Below are 15,129 nucleotides of genomic sequence, written 5' to 3' on the forward strand. Positions count from 1 at the left end.
ATACCTACACTTGGGCAAGTTAGATGAAAGAAGCCCTGAAGTAGAACTTGGATGCTAGCATTGTATCTGGAGGCCAACAGTCCTACTCTAAGCATACACGCAGATCAGAGAAAACAGGAGCAACTATATTTTAGGCTACATTGCTAAAAGTTAGCCTTTTCTCTGTCTGCATGTGGACTACTTTATATGTACAAAGCAAAGAGATAAATGCACAGAGAAAACAATAGTTACCCACAGTGCTGGTACAGATTCTACACCTTGTACAAAGTCTTGGCAGAAGCAGAAAACTGGGGTAGATTTCTGAAGATGAAAATTATCAAGTTCACTCTTCTTGCCTGGAAGAAGAGAAGACTAAGTACAGAACTTTAAGAAAGCCTAGTAAAGAACCAAAGCATCATTAAAAAAATATCTCTTCTAGTCGTATCTACAAATACACAAGTACATCAGTATCACAAACCACAGTGCTTCACAAAGGTACTCCAGCTAGCTCTAACCAGACTTCTTGGCAGGATAAATTACACTGTTTAGGACTCTTTTGCCATAGTTCTAGTACATGCAGTGAGAGCTGGCTTGTTTGCAGCCTGTTTGGATATCTCCAAGGAACACTTTGGCCTGAATGATATATACATTTGTTGTCTTCTAAAGATTAGGTCTTGTACATTTTTCAGCCAGCTTTCTGCATCTCAGGATAAGTAACTGTGCATCTGACTGTTGCAAAGCACTTCTTTAAAGGAGTTCTACAGGCTATTTATTTTTATGTGAACCATTCCGTGATTCTGTGGTTCTAATACTGTTTTCATTGTTGCTGTTCTCCCAGTCTTCAGCTCATCCATGAGCTGGAATTTTATATATATATTTACACATTTATAGAAAAGAGTTAGGTTTCCCCATCAGCCCTACCAAAACTCACTGCCAGTATCCTCATCTAATGATGAATTTTCATTCACATGCTGTAACTTTTTTTGGTCCTGATCAGATTTTCCACCAGTGAAACATTTTCCCTTTTTGTAATAGAACTGATTGGATTCTTCTATTTGTACACACTAAAAGTTTCAGGCAAAAAAACAGAAATTCTCAATTTTGGACAAACTGTCTTTTTGATGATAGAAAATTATAAGGAACTTTAGTAGTAACTCTTGTTACTGTTTGCATGTTACTTCCAGAATTTTTCTCCCAAACTGATTCACCCACACAACCCTCAGTTTTATTCTTCAGTTCTGTGCTGTGTTCATTTCTTCCTTTGTAGGATTTGATGATCCATGCACATTGCCAAAGCTTTGCCTTTGGATGTTCCTAGCTAATTCATTTGTCTGTTATATTCCCAGGTTCTTCTCTTCTGAGTTGTCTATGCATTTAAACGTCCTTACTATTTCATGCCATCCTCTTTGATTTTTTTTTGCCAACTTTATATCTCTTTGACTACCAGCAGATTTTAGTGTTCCAGTCACACAAATGAATTGATAATTTTCAGAAACTTCAGCTGTACCCCCTTTACTGAGAATTTCTTTCCGAGCCTACACAAACAGCACAGTCTCTTAGACTTACCTGACATTTTAGACCACTCACAGTCAAAATAACAACCACTATTTGTTTTAATTATTATTATTATGAATGGTTCACAAAAGTGTATGTATGTATCCTGCAGAGTAAGACAAAAATTAGGGAGAGATTATGATGTATAGTATATTATATACGAGGTGGTAAAAATACCCTGTACAGCATGAATTTGAGTTCTGTTTTCTGTACAGCTTTTGCATTCATGAAAAAATTCCTGCTGGCAGAAATAGCACTATTTTTTCACAGTCTTACAGAATATGTCACAGTTCAACTGCTGTAAATGCAACAGATAATTTAAAAAGTGCATTACAAAGTTGTCCACGTTCAAAAAGGGAGTGATTCAATTGCTGGATGCACAGAATGCTACTCAGTAAGAAAGAGTAAAGACAGGAAATTAAGTCTGTAGAAGAAAGAAGTTGGACGAACTCAAAAGGATCCAGAAGGAACAATATTCTTCATGCAAGTGAATGCAATGTGTGTTATTACTTTGCTATCTATACCATGTGTACCACAGCAACTAGCATGTTTCATAATTTTATAAAGCTTATATGTTAAATCACTGAACAAGATCATTTACTTTCTCTGAATTGGCATTTTTCCTGCTCTTTAGAGCAATAGTGAATAAAATATTAATAAACAACTTATCAACAGTTAAACATGCTGAATGCTTGAACTTTTAGATAGTTTTTGATGTTTTCTAATGCATGTGCAGGAAGATCTCTTTAAATGCTAGTCTTGGAACACATGGTTTTATGTGGCTTTTGCACACAAAACACAAAACCAAATGCAATTATGACAAGAATTTGATTGCATAGCATACTTTATATTCCCACTTCTTCACCTTTAACCCCTCTAAGTGGACAATAGGGTTTTCTTTCTTGTTATATAAATTATTGTCTGTGGAAACACTTCCTTGAACCTCTGGACAATTACATTCGATTATCTGTAATGTTATATTTTCAAGTTATGAAGCAATACTGTGGCTTGCTGTTTTTTCATGCCATTATTCTTCAATGACATTTAAAGTGTCCAGTAACAGGGTTCAAATCGTTTGCAGATTTTCAAAATGTGAGATTAAGTTTCATTTAAGCATTGCTTTTTCTGCCCTGAAAATGTAAATGCATTGCGTTCATTGAAGTAATCAGAGTTAAATTAAAAATCTCAGCACACCCTTCAGGGAGTTCAACTCTTCCCAAACCTTACTTTCATTAAAAGCATGGGTGGATATATAGGTATTCAATATGACAGGAGGGACAAGAATCCATAGTTTACTGCAATCTGGAGCTTCCTTTACCATCTATCTTCAACCAAAGATGTACTCATACAGGGACAAGAAGGCCCTGTTTAATATGATTCACCAATGTGAATACAAAGATGGATCAATACCTGATATTACCAGACAAACTCAGGAGAAAACAACAGTAAACAGAAGGTCCTAGATTAGCTTCAATGATTAAGAAATTTTTCACGATAGTATGTATCCAGTCATCATTGTGAGTGGTATGTACATGTGGACCACTGAGACTGACAGCCCACCATGGATCTGATCAACACTGCATTGGACACTGTCACTGTGAGATAAACAGACAGACTCCAGGTGGTGAGAGAGTGTAGAATCCACACAAAAACCAGTTTTATTGCTAAGAATGTCTGTGAAAAGTGATTTTGGAGAAATGTAATATTTTGTGTCGAAAAAAGGTTAAGGCACAGGGAATTTAATAACATTTTCTGAAGTGACGGATCGCACAGATGGCATATGAAATTATTACACGTACAGGAGTACATTATATTTATATATATATTTACAGCATCAGCAAACAATTCTTGATCAATCAGTATGCTCAGTTTTCCTCACCATAATATTTGATAAAGAATAACTGATGGCAAACAAATAAGAAGATCTCACAATCTGTTCAAGCCATTTGCAAACATAAAGAAGGACTAAATTTGATTGACATTTTTTACTGCAAATTCTTTCCCAAGCTACTCTCAGGATTCCTAGTGGCTTACACAGTATTTAGTACTGGTACACAGAAATACCACAGGCATTAAACTTCTCAGCTCCAGCTCAACTTTACACATGATAAGTGAATAACACTATAAACTATAGAACTGCTGCTTTGGAATGTATTGTACTACCTAACCAACTTTCTGTGTGGTTAGTATTTATGCATTCATAGGGTGGTATTTATTTGAGTGCAAAAGTAATTTCACATAAGGATGACATGTACCTAACTGATAATCAGTTGTCATAATGAATTTCCATTGATAAGGGTAACACCAGCAAACCTCAGCCTCAGCCTGAACAACTAATCTGTGTGGTCATTCTAGCCTGCAAATAGGCTGAGACCTGCAAATCAAGATATTGAGAGCCTTCTCTTCTTCCCCAGGAGAGCTGTAGCTGTATTTGAGATCTTGAGGTCTTGCCCTCAGTTATCTTGCCTGATAAATTATCCTTGGATTACCTTGGATCGTTGATTCCACTAATGTATGGGCAGTAGATATTACCTACTGCCAGATTTAAGATTTAACTTAGCAGTTACAAGTAAGTATAGGTGTTGCAAATGGTAATACAAGATTCTTTAATGAGCAGCTAATATTTCTGATGAGAAGCAATTGTAGATCATTCCCCTTAAAGACAGACTGCTTATAACATTGTGTTTTCTGCTAAATCTTTCTATAAAAGCAGATGCATTCAAGTTTAAGATTGGTTTTAAAATGCTGGATAAAAAATAATACTCTTAAAAAATCTACTTCTCCTTAATAGCTTTCCAATATCTAGTATTCGCTGTATAAATTTGCACAAAAGATCTGAAAACAGCCTAGAGTAGGCTCTGCTTTTGTGTACTGTGGCAGAATGAATTATGAATGATTGCATCATTTACATTCTAAGTTTAGTTTTCAAGTATGGTTAATTCTGCTTAAATGAGAATCCTGTAGCTATTTAGTAATTAGGACTGATAGTTTTATGAAGTTCATAATTGGTCCCCAAACAGGTGTTTCCTTTCTTTCTGAAAGAATTGGGTATATTTTCACCCTGTTCCATGTGAGCTCATGGAAATTTCCTGAACAGAAAAGTATACAATACTCATAACAATTTTCTATTATAAAGCCAAAATTATACTTCACTTTAACTGCCTACTGTGCTAATGCATTGAATTTCAACTTCACTTGGGCATCATTTGCAGCAGTGCTGTGCACCCTTGACCATGAGCAAATTTAACAGCAACTGCAATTACTCAGTACAGATAGTCTGATAATATTTTATAGGAGTCTGTAATGAGTGTAGCTATTCTTAATTATGGATAAGTTAGATACATAATTCTGGTTTTCAGTATAGGTTGTGTGCGCTGCATATAGATAGATGCTTTGGATGTATTGAAACTAAATCTGTTATTGCCTCTAGGAATCGGGTATCGTTTACATTGACTGGGTGTCAGGAATCATACAATACTTGGAGGGGTCACCCCCTTGAAGTTTCTTTGAATTGTTTCAGCTGTATTATCTGAAGTTTGTATCTCCACTTTGAAAATGGCAGCAGCTGGCAATGATTGTTCATATTTGATTGTTTTCCAATGATCTGAGCTCAGCCTAGTTACCTTATCATCAGTGCAAGCAATTTTTATGTGAAGCACCAGTATTGACTACAAGAGATCTGACGGCAATTTTAAAACATTTCTGCATTAATAGCCTTCACATTGCATTTAAGCGTCCCATCTCTTAGATGCTGTCACAAATGTGACACTGCTATTATATGTCCTAAGTACCCACTTTTAATGGTGACATCTACTCTTCAAAATGTTAATTGCCTAATGTTATGTATCTTTGCGATTTATTACCACCTTGGGAAAAATACTTTAAAATTACACAACTATTTAGTTAGAAACACGTAATTAACTGGTTACCTTGTTGGAATTACTTTAGGGTAGAATCACAGAATTGTTTATGTTGGAAAAGACCTTTAAGATCACTGAGTCCAACCATTAATGTAGCACTGCCAAGTCTACCACTAAAGACGTCCCTTAGCACCATACCTATGTGTCTTTTAAATACCTCCACGGATGGTGACTCCACCTTGGCAGCCTGTTCCAATGCCTGTCAAACCTTTCTATGAAGAAATTTTTCCTGATATCCAATCTAAACCTCCCCTGGAACAACTCGAGGCCATTTCCTCTTGTCCTATTGTGTTACTTGGGAGAAAGGACCGACACCCACGTTGCTACAGACCCCTTTCAGGTAGTTGTAGAGAGTGAGAAGGTCACCTCTGAGCCTCCTTTTCTGCAGGCTAAACAACCCCAATTCCCTAAGCTACCCCTCAAGACATGTGCTCTAGACTCCTCACAAGCTTGTTTGCCCTTTTATTGTCACACCCCAGCACCTCTGTGTCTTTCTTGCAGTGGGGGACCCAAAACTGAACACAGAACTTGTGGTGCAGCCTCAGCAGTGTTGAGTACAGGAGGGCAACCCCTTCTGACTCCCAAGCAGAACAACACTCCTGTCCAACTTGGTGTTGTCTGCAAACTTGCTGAGGGTGAACTTGATACACTCATCCAGAACATTGATAAAGTTATTAAACAGAACTGGCCAGAACTGGGTAGCTACATAATATGGGATACTAAAGGATATTTACTTGCACTCAGAGAGCAGAGCACCTATTTAATAATTTTCTTGGCAATTCAGAAGATGGCTACTAAAGTCACAGTCTGTGCTGATTCTCTCAGAAGGAAATGGAGTGACTTAGTGAGCAAGACTGTGATTTGTTCTGGAGTGAAGCCAGGCTGATCTACCAAGCATCTCTGCGATTGAACTACTCTCACACAAGTGCCTGTTTCCCTGCCTATAGATATAGTCTGTTCATACCATAATGGCGCTGATACATATACTGTCTTAGTAGTTGCCACAATAAAGGCCTGTTTCTTAGTCTGAATTGTTAGAGTATTAATAATATCAATTCACTGCGATAAATGTTGAGATGTGTAATCTCATGGTGGTCAGAGAGTAGGGGGGCTGGAAAACTCAGAGAATTAGCCACTATAGTGAAAAAAGCTAAACAGCACAGGTCCTTTTATCCCCAGGAAGGCATAAAACTTGATGAAAACAAGTCACTTAATAAGAACCAAACTCATCTTACCTGCTCTTTCAAAGCAGTTCTTTGAAAAGGTATAAGACTCAGACCCAGTCAATACAATGCTGCACCCCCTCAGAATTTGAATGAACAAGAGAATTAGGCATAATTGTTGGTTTATGTTTCATTATTGACAGTCTTTTTAATTGGAGAATAACAGTTTCAGGGAAAAAAAAAAGTAAGAGGCAGTTACTTTCTGAGAAAAAAATCAGCATTCTGTCCTAAACTGACAGTTCGTTTTCCACTTATCTGGAAAAAAAATTGCATGCTTTAGATAAAAAATAGATTTTCAATGAAAAATCAAATTTTGCTACAGATAATTTTGGTTTGTTGAAGCCAATTTAATGGTCACAAATGGTCTCCTCTAAAATCCATCACAGTCCTCAGGGAGGCCCCTATAAATGGTTAACCTCCATCTATCTGTGCTCAGCCTTCACTGCCACACAGCTTTTCTTCCAGCTTTTTTTGATTTGTTTGAGACCAGTTATTAACTAAACTATCTTATTTGTCCAGTTCATAAGCTACTGTTTGGTCCTTCAAGGTGCTAAGCACTTCCAGTTCCATTTGAAATGCAAATCACCTACACCAGAGACCACTGCACAGAGGGTGCTCACTTCCCTGCATTATCAGCCCCAGGCAAGTGATGACAGAGCCAGTTCTCTCTGCTCCCAACATCAGTTTCCTTGGACATGAAAAAATGCACCCATTCAAAGCTTTTCTCAAGGCTGCAGTATCTGGTTGGCATCCCTCAGACCCATATTCCCAGCATGCCACTGACTAAAGAGAACAACAAAACATCACATTTTACATATTACAGTTAATCTTAAGGTGTAAAAATTTATTCAATATCCAATTGTATTCTCCTGTATTCTGCTATGCCTTGTTACTCTGCTATTCAAATGTATGGCAACAAGTCTTTTGTCACTGAAATTAAAAATGAGGGAAGACAATGACAATTATTTATCATGTAAATATGCAGGACATTAAGAATTATATGTTCACCTAAATTTATAAATGTACACAGATTATTTAAAACCTCCTTTAGGCAGATTCATAACCATGTATTTTATTATCATAAATGACAAGCTGCTGAGAAATAAAACATACCTAAGGAAGTACTGACTGATGGATCTAAAGGAAAAACCAAGGATTTTAGAAAGGACAGAAAGTTTGAAATGTTTGAATTTAGTTATAATTAAGCCCTAACTTCTTCTGGGGCTAAATGGCTCACCAGTGCCATTATGTTCAGTGTCCCACTGGAAACAAAATATGAATGCTATTGTCTTGATACTTCCCTGATCAAAGAATAAATGCAGTAAGAACAGCGTTTCTGGCACAAATGTCTAACAGCTCTCAGTATGATAAATAATTAATTGAGACAGTGCAAAAAGAGTTTGTAGCATTCTGATGCAGCAGAAGGAAGCAAATCTGTTTACTTATACTTTGTGCATTGTTGAGCGATTAAAAGTGAAAGAGTAAAGAGCAAAAAACTTCAGATTTCAAGTTACCAACAAGTCTTCAGTCCCTCTAAAAGAGATCCATCAATTTTGTGAAACTGGGCTTAGTGCACACTCCTGGTCTCTACAATGCAACCAAACTCCGAATTCCCCTGGAGAAACACATGTACAAAGAATGGAAGCAATGCTGCCCAATCCATCTGCAAGAGGAACAACTCAATGGTACCAAATATTCAAGTCCTAAGAGTTGAGAAGCAGACATTCTGAAAGACTTGATCTGAGAACATACACAGCAATGCAACAGAGCTGTCATTGAGTGTGAATACTTTGCAGGATTTCTTGGATTTAGTATCACAATGTGACACTATCCCCATCTCCCCATCCCTTCCCAAATCATGAAAACATTACTATTAGACACACACAAAGTCTTAATGGATTACTGTGAATTTTTACTAAGATTTCAGCATGTGGTCCTATGAGGATTTATTATGTAAATGAGTAGATATGAGCAAAATTAATTAGACATTTCGTGTATTTTACAAGAAAGAAGAAAATTCCTTTTCCAGTTTCAGAAGAAAACAGGTGGCAACCAGTTGACAGCACAAGTCTGTCCATATATAACAGCAACAAAAGAACCCCTATATTTCACTCTCTACAACTACCTGAAAGGAGGTTGTATTGAGGTGGGGGTCAGTCTCCCAAGTAACAAGCGATAGCACAAGAGGTAACGGCCTCAGGCTGTGCCAGGGAGGTTTAGATTGGATATTAGGAAAAGTTTCTTCACAGAGAGGGTGCTCAGGCATTGGAACAGGCTGCCCAGGGCAGTGGTGGAATCACTGTTCCTAGAAGTGTTAAAAAACTGTCTAGATGAGGCTCTTAATGTCATGGCTTAGTGGTGGACTTGGCAGTCCTGGGGTAATGGTTTGATCATCTTAAAGGTCTTTTCCAACCTAGTTGATTCTATGATTCTATTCTGTATCACCCCATACAGGAATTCTCTATTTCTTTATACTATTAGTGAAGGAAAAGCAATGTGACAGGCAAGGCTGCAAGCTGAGGAATTGCCCACAAGATGTTTTACCAATTGCAATAGAAAAAGCTTTTGAAAGGGAAGCAAAGAGAGGACAGCAGAAACAATTCGATATGCAGCACACTAAATTCAGAAGTGCCAGCAGGCAATGTGCAGTTCCTCGGAGTTTTGAAAACCGTGTTTGTCAGGTCTATTTATTTATTTACTTCACAGAATAAATCCTTCCAATGCAGAATTATTTAGCATAGCTTCTAAAGGCAACAGAGTCTTGCACTGATACCTTTATGTACTTCTAATTAAGAAATTGAAAATACATTGGACCACAGAGATCAAAGGCACTCAAATTCAAAGAAAGTGCTCTCTTTTGTGATTACAGCCTAGGTATTTGCTCTGTAACCACAGACCAGATGTCCAAACCCGTAGTAGGTATATATCATCCATCCTGCTGAAGTCTTCCCTATACACCATCCTCTTGCCACAGCTTCCCCAATTGCCTGCTCTGCAGAAGACATACTAGAGCTGAGCTCTTCCAAGTGGAAGATGGGAGGATTTTCTCTCCCCCAACACACAGAAACTAAGCACAGTCCTTGTAATACACCAATTTTCAAAACAGTGAAAAGGGGAAGGTCACATTTTGTATTTTTCACATAAACTGCTGACCTCTCAAAGCCATGAGAAGGAATGCATTTCACAACACACGTAGCAAGTATACAGGGATACACTGAACCCATGGCCCTTTCCTACTCTCCTGCATACTACTGAAGCGTCTTGCGGTTTCTGACAAGTTCTGTTCTCAGTAGAAAATAGTCATACAAATGATGCAGTTGCCATTATATAGCTTTGATTATCTGCAAGTTACAGTAGAAGTTACAGTAGAAGATTCTGTTCACTTGAATTAATCAAGAAATGGGCTATTTTGACCTAAGGATGTAGTCACTTTTAATGATTGTGTTTTCGGCTTAATAACTCCTTGCCATTGTAAGTGAATGGGTCAGAAACCGGTCTTCTCTACTTCTGCCATTTGCTGCCATCTCCAAGTGTGCTATTGAGCTGTGACTGCATTGCTGATGCATCCTATTTGCTAATGGGCTTTACAAGGGCTTTTCTTGCACAGCTCCTTCGTGACACTGGTTGTTTTGCATTTGGCAGCTCCGGATGAGTGTCTGTGTCCTGGTATCTGAAGTACACGCTGCATCTACGGAGTGCACTCTTCATACTGATGGGGATAAGCTGCTGGCTGGTGATTTTCATTTCTCATCTCTCCATGTTGGTTAAAAGTATATTTATCTGGAATCAGAATATTTTATATAAATCTACTTTTTAGGGTGTCTGATTTTACACTTTGGGTAGCTCTAACTCTCACTGCCATATGTTAGCACAGAGCCTGCACTTGAGTTTAAAACTCTCACTCTTGTTGTAGCGCTACATGGCTTTCATTTTTTACATATTTTGCTACATTTCTATTTTCTGCTACAAACATCTTTCCTATTTTTCATACGATTCCTCTTGAATTCTCTGTTAGATATTATGAGTGCTATAGTATTTTGCTTTCCAATGTAACTATTTTGCCTGGCATCTGACCTTGAAGGATTTTGTTTTGGCATCGGTGATTTTAATCTGCTGGACTGCCCTTTTTGATTGGTTTTGTGTGTCTTCCTTCACAAATTGACCTAATGATTGATAATGGTATTATGTCTATGACTTTCCTTACAACAGTGAAAAAAATAGATATCAGTCTTTTATAAGTTTGGGCCCACAATTTCTAGGGTTGAAACACTCCTGCTCTAGGCAAAAGAAACATTGCCTTTAATTTAATGAAAAACTCATGTATAACAGAACAGGCCCTCCGTCCTCCATTTAAAGCTTGGAGATAGGCACTCAGAATGGGGTCTGAACACACGCTACAGAGAGCTTATAAAATAGACACATCTATTGTGGCTATGCAATTAGCTGGACGTGCTTCCTTTCTGAGTTTTCAGATTGCATTCACCCCAGCTGTCACACCTTTTGTCATGTGAAGAAATGTCAAAACTGCTGAGAAACTGCCAAACCCTGCATGCATCTATAAACTATGCACTTTCTTCACCTGAATTCAAGCACTGGTGGTGTTACCCGTTTGAGAGATGTGTATATTGGTCAGAAAATCCATTTAAACAACAAAACACCATATACATTAGCAGTGGAAATAAAGCATAAAATCACAGGTTCCTGAGATTAGCAGCATTATATGTGCTTGCCTAGTGTACTTACACCTTGCCAGCTTGATGGCAACATAGGCAAGGCTAATTTCTTCATGCACATTCAAATAATATATATTCTAGTTTGGTTCCTTGATAGCCATTTTTCCGCAATAAGCTAATTAATTTCCTTCAGCCACAGTCAAGTTTTTGTTAATCTCTGTCATGGGCTTTTTCCATTGTGGGACAAAGCAAATTTGGAGGTTCGCAGCCATAGCTAAAATAGCAGAATTAATAGTTTGGGTGTAACCCTTTAACTCAAGTCTTTGCAAAGAGATGGCTACCACAAGCTGCTCTTTTCCTTCGTGTGGGTATCGCAGACATTTCACTACTAAGGCAAGTGTACTCTTTATACAGTAGAGATATAACATGCCCAGCCCATAAATTCTCACAGGATTACTCCAAATTTGTTGAAATACTTTTACAATCCACAACATGTCCTTCCTCACTTTCACCAAGGGCATGAACAAATGTAGGGGCAAGTCAAAGCTTTTTCTTTTCCTTTGTTACCTAAGAGAGTCTTAGCACTGCCTTATCTTAACACCAAAGGACGCAGATTGAGCCTGGATCATGCATCTAGCAGGCTCCTTGCCTGCTGTCCTGGTCATGCATAGCCAACTGACTCGGGGCACTGCATGCCTCATATGTTCCTATAGCTTCAGTTTCAATTATTAAGGGCTCAATACAATTGTCCTTTAGAAAGTGATAGTGAAAAAAACAGCCAAATATGGTGAAACAGAAAGAGAGAAAAGAATGAGCTTGAACACTTGCACAAGGTTCTTCACCCATTGCATTTAGAGTAATTATGTTTGAAATGGCTGGGGAGCTGGAGAAAGATTTCTTTCACCTGACATGGCACATGCTGTGGTAGGTGCTACCGTGCTTTTTCTATAAGCTACATGCATCTGAGATCTCCCACAGATATTCTACAAGTCATTCCTCAGTCTACTTAACCTTCATTAGTGCTGTCATGACCCTTCCAGAAAGAAGAAGAGATACAAGAAAATTGTTTTATCTTAATTTTATGAATGAATTTAGTTGTGGAATCTTTTATCAGGTAGGAACACCCTCTTGTGAAGAGCACCGCTATGCAGTTCTGGCACAAAAAAAGAATACTGTGCTGTATTTTTTATCTTATTAATGATTCTCTGTGAGTCAGTGCACTGGCCTTTTTATACTGGAAAACTGGTTAAAAAACCTGTGGAAGGGAGCAACTTTAGCATCTATTTGTGAATAACACTATAGAAATACTGGTTTTTAATAACTTCTAATATTAAAGGTTTAGAGCTTTATAGTGTGATTAGTGCAGCATACGTTGATCTAACAACTCAAAATACAAATCTAGAATTATTTTATGATTGCCAAAAATTATCTCAGATGTACACAGATGTAAATCAGAACAGAATGGTTTTAGTGTGTCTCACTGGCCTAACAAGATATTATTACCAATGCCATGTCTCTTAACCTTTCTTCATTTGAACACTATAACTGTCCAAGTTTGCTCTTAAATCTCTCTTTTTTGTTTCATTATTTTCAAGCATTTGTTCAGCTCTTCTCTACAGATCTTTATAGATCCTTGGTATCTGTCAGCTCCTGACGGTAGTGTCTCCCTTGGGCATTTAAACAGAACAAATGAGATACCAATTTCTAGCAGGTAGAAGTCAGCGTAACATTTTGTCTAGCTACGTATGTACACATATAGAAAGCTCTTCTGCATTCCAGATGTTCAAGCATATGGGAAAAAAGATTCAGTGAATTGGAACCTTTTCATATAATAATTCTGTGAAAAGCTCTCGAGCTGTCTGCTTCACAGAGAATTTTCTAGCTTTCAAATGTAGAATAGGTGGTCATTCACAGATGTCTCTACACCTCTAAACTTAGTGCCTAACATTACCCTTCTGATACTGAGAAAGAACAAGCTGGAAATGAGCTGTGTGCTGCATACTTGCACCTTATCCTGCCGATGGGCAGACAGCATATGTAGGGAATTCCCATTCAGAGAAGAGATTAAAGAGAAAATTGCTTGTGCTTTATTTTTGAAGTAACATGATTTTTGAAAATTAAAATCTTTATCTGATTCACAAGCTTTCTAGAAAATATCAGGCAAAATGTTATTCATTGTGGTATATTTTTTCTGTCTAGCTTCAGCAGCACTATCTGTTCACATCTATACCTGATATTCTGGTATTATTATTATTATTATTATTATTATTATTACTATTATCACTGTAAAGTCTACACACAGCAGGTCTCCTGCAAGCACAGCTGTCCAGATTACCAAGATGGCAAAAACTATAATCTTTAGAAAAAACTATAATCTTTAGAAAATTAGAAAGATTATGTTAGAATTTTTCTTTAGTTCTTCCCATAGAAATCTGCTGTACAGTTTTTCTCCTGGATGTAACTGTTCTGGACTTTCATATACTTCGTGGTACTGTTTTCTGCTATGAGACTTCACAGGTCCGTGAGAGCCATGTTATCAAAATTGATACAGACAGCTTTCATAGTTTGATTCATACTATATAAAGTTTTTGAGAAAGCCTGAGTTCTTCCATTCCTGTGATTTCCTCTGTCCTTTTCCTACTATGACTAGAATGAGATTTAGCTGAAAATGGTGTTTTGAAATATAGGGAATGATCTTGCTATTTCTTTTCAATACCATCATTATCAGAATTTATTTTTAAAAAAAGAACCAATACAAAATTTGCTAAGGCTCATGGCATAATGCTGCCTTCCCCACAATTAAGAGAAAACAATACCATCGATTCATTTGCTATATTCTTGCTTAGCAGACAACACACAAAATTGGCTGCTCTTTTTGTCTCTCCAAACCAGTCTTTTCTGAACAGGTTCCTTTCTCCTTTTCTGAAATGAAGTCTTTCCTTTTGAATGGTGCCTGACTGACAGCCTTGAAAGCTCAATTTTTCTTTATATAGAAAGCAAATTCACAGTCAGAGTTTATAGTGTGAGATTGCCCATAGCGACCCTCACACCATGCCCATGCTGGTGCAGTAGAGCTCCCTACTTTGGATCAGGCACTGGTTAAGTTTGTGAGCGACTTTCTCTGATGAATCTGGCAGCTGAAATGCAACTGGTATAAATTCCATTAATTTTTGTGGTATGGCATCAAGATCCCAGGAACAATATTGGAACTACCAGTTTATTTCCCATACAGTTGGGGGGTGAATTTTTCTTTGTTATCCTTAAAATCCTTTCAATCTAAGCCCTATCACTGGCATATTATTTCTATGTGAGTAATCCTTCTGGAACAGGAGTAACACTATATACATCTCTTTGTTCTAGGCAAACAAAAACCATGTTCTACTCTATTTTGATGATCCTCTCACTGTATCATATCACAAATCTGTGCATCACACACTCACAGCAATTCTGGGCTCATATGGATTCATTTTCTTGTCTCTCCTCCAAGGCTGTTAAACAGAAGTTCTTTTTAGACCCCTAGGCAGAACTGAGTTCATATAACCACTGTCACATCCCCTTTAAAAGTGTTGTTTTTCAGGTGCTCCTGTGTGCACTAGAAACCCTAGATTTCATTTCTCTCTGCGGTAAATTGCACAACCAGTCCTATCTAAAGAGTGAAGGCACCTATGAGGTTCAGTACAAATAAATGAAAATCAGACATCCAAATCTGACCTCAGTAGAGAGCCAAAGCAGAAAAACTTTGTGCTAAAGGGAAGAGGAACTGTGCTAAAACTCTTCTTC

The 15,129-nt window shown here is 37.6% G+C and overlaps 1 long non-coding RNA gene across 1 annotated transcript in view; it reads right to left on the reverse strand.

Annotated features, from left to right (window-relative positions):
- Positions 1 to 15,129, reverse strand: part of LOC136019024 (uncharacterized) — a 341,700-nt gene that overhangs the window by 985 nt on the left and 325,586 nt on the right. Inside the window, exon 5 of the long non-coding RNA XR_010614706.1 lies at positions 232 to 335. This is a non-coding gene — a long non-coding RNA (uncharacterized LOC136019024). The remainder of the gene's footprint in view (positions 1 to 231; positions 336 to 15,129) is intronic.

This window comes from Lathamus discolor, chromosome 8, assembly GCF_037157495.1.
Source record: "Lathamus discolor isolate bLatDis1 chromosome 8, bLatDis1.hap1, whole genome shotgun sequence".
Taxonomy (NCBI): domain Eukaryota; kingdom Metazoa; phylum Chordata; class Aves; order Psittaciformes; family Psittacidae; genus Lathamus; species Lathamus discolor.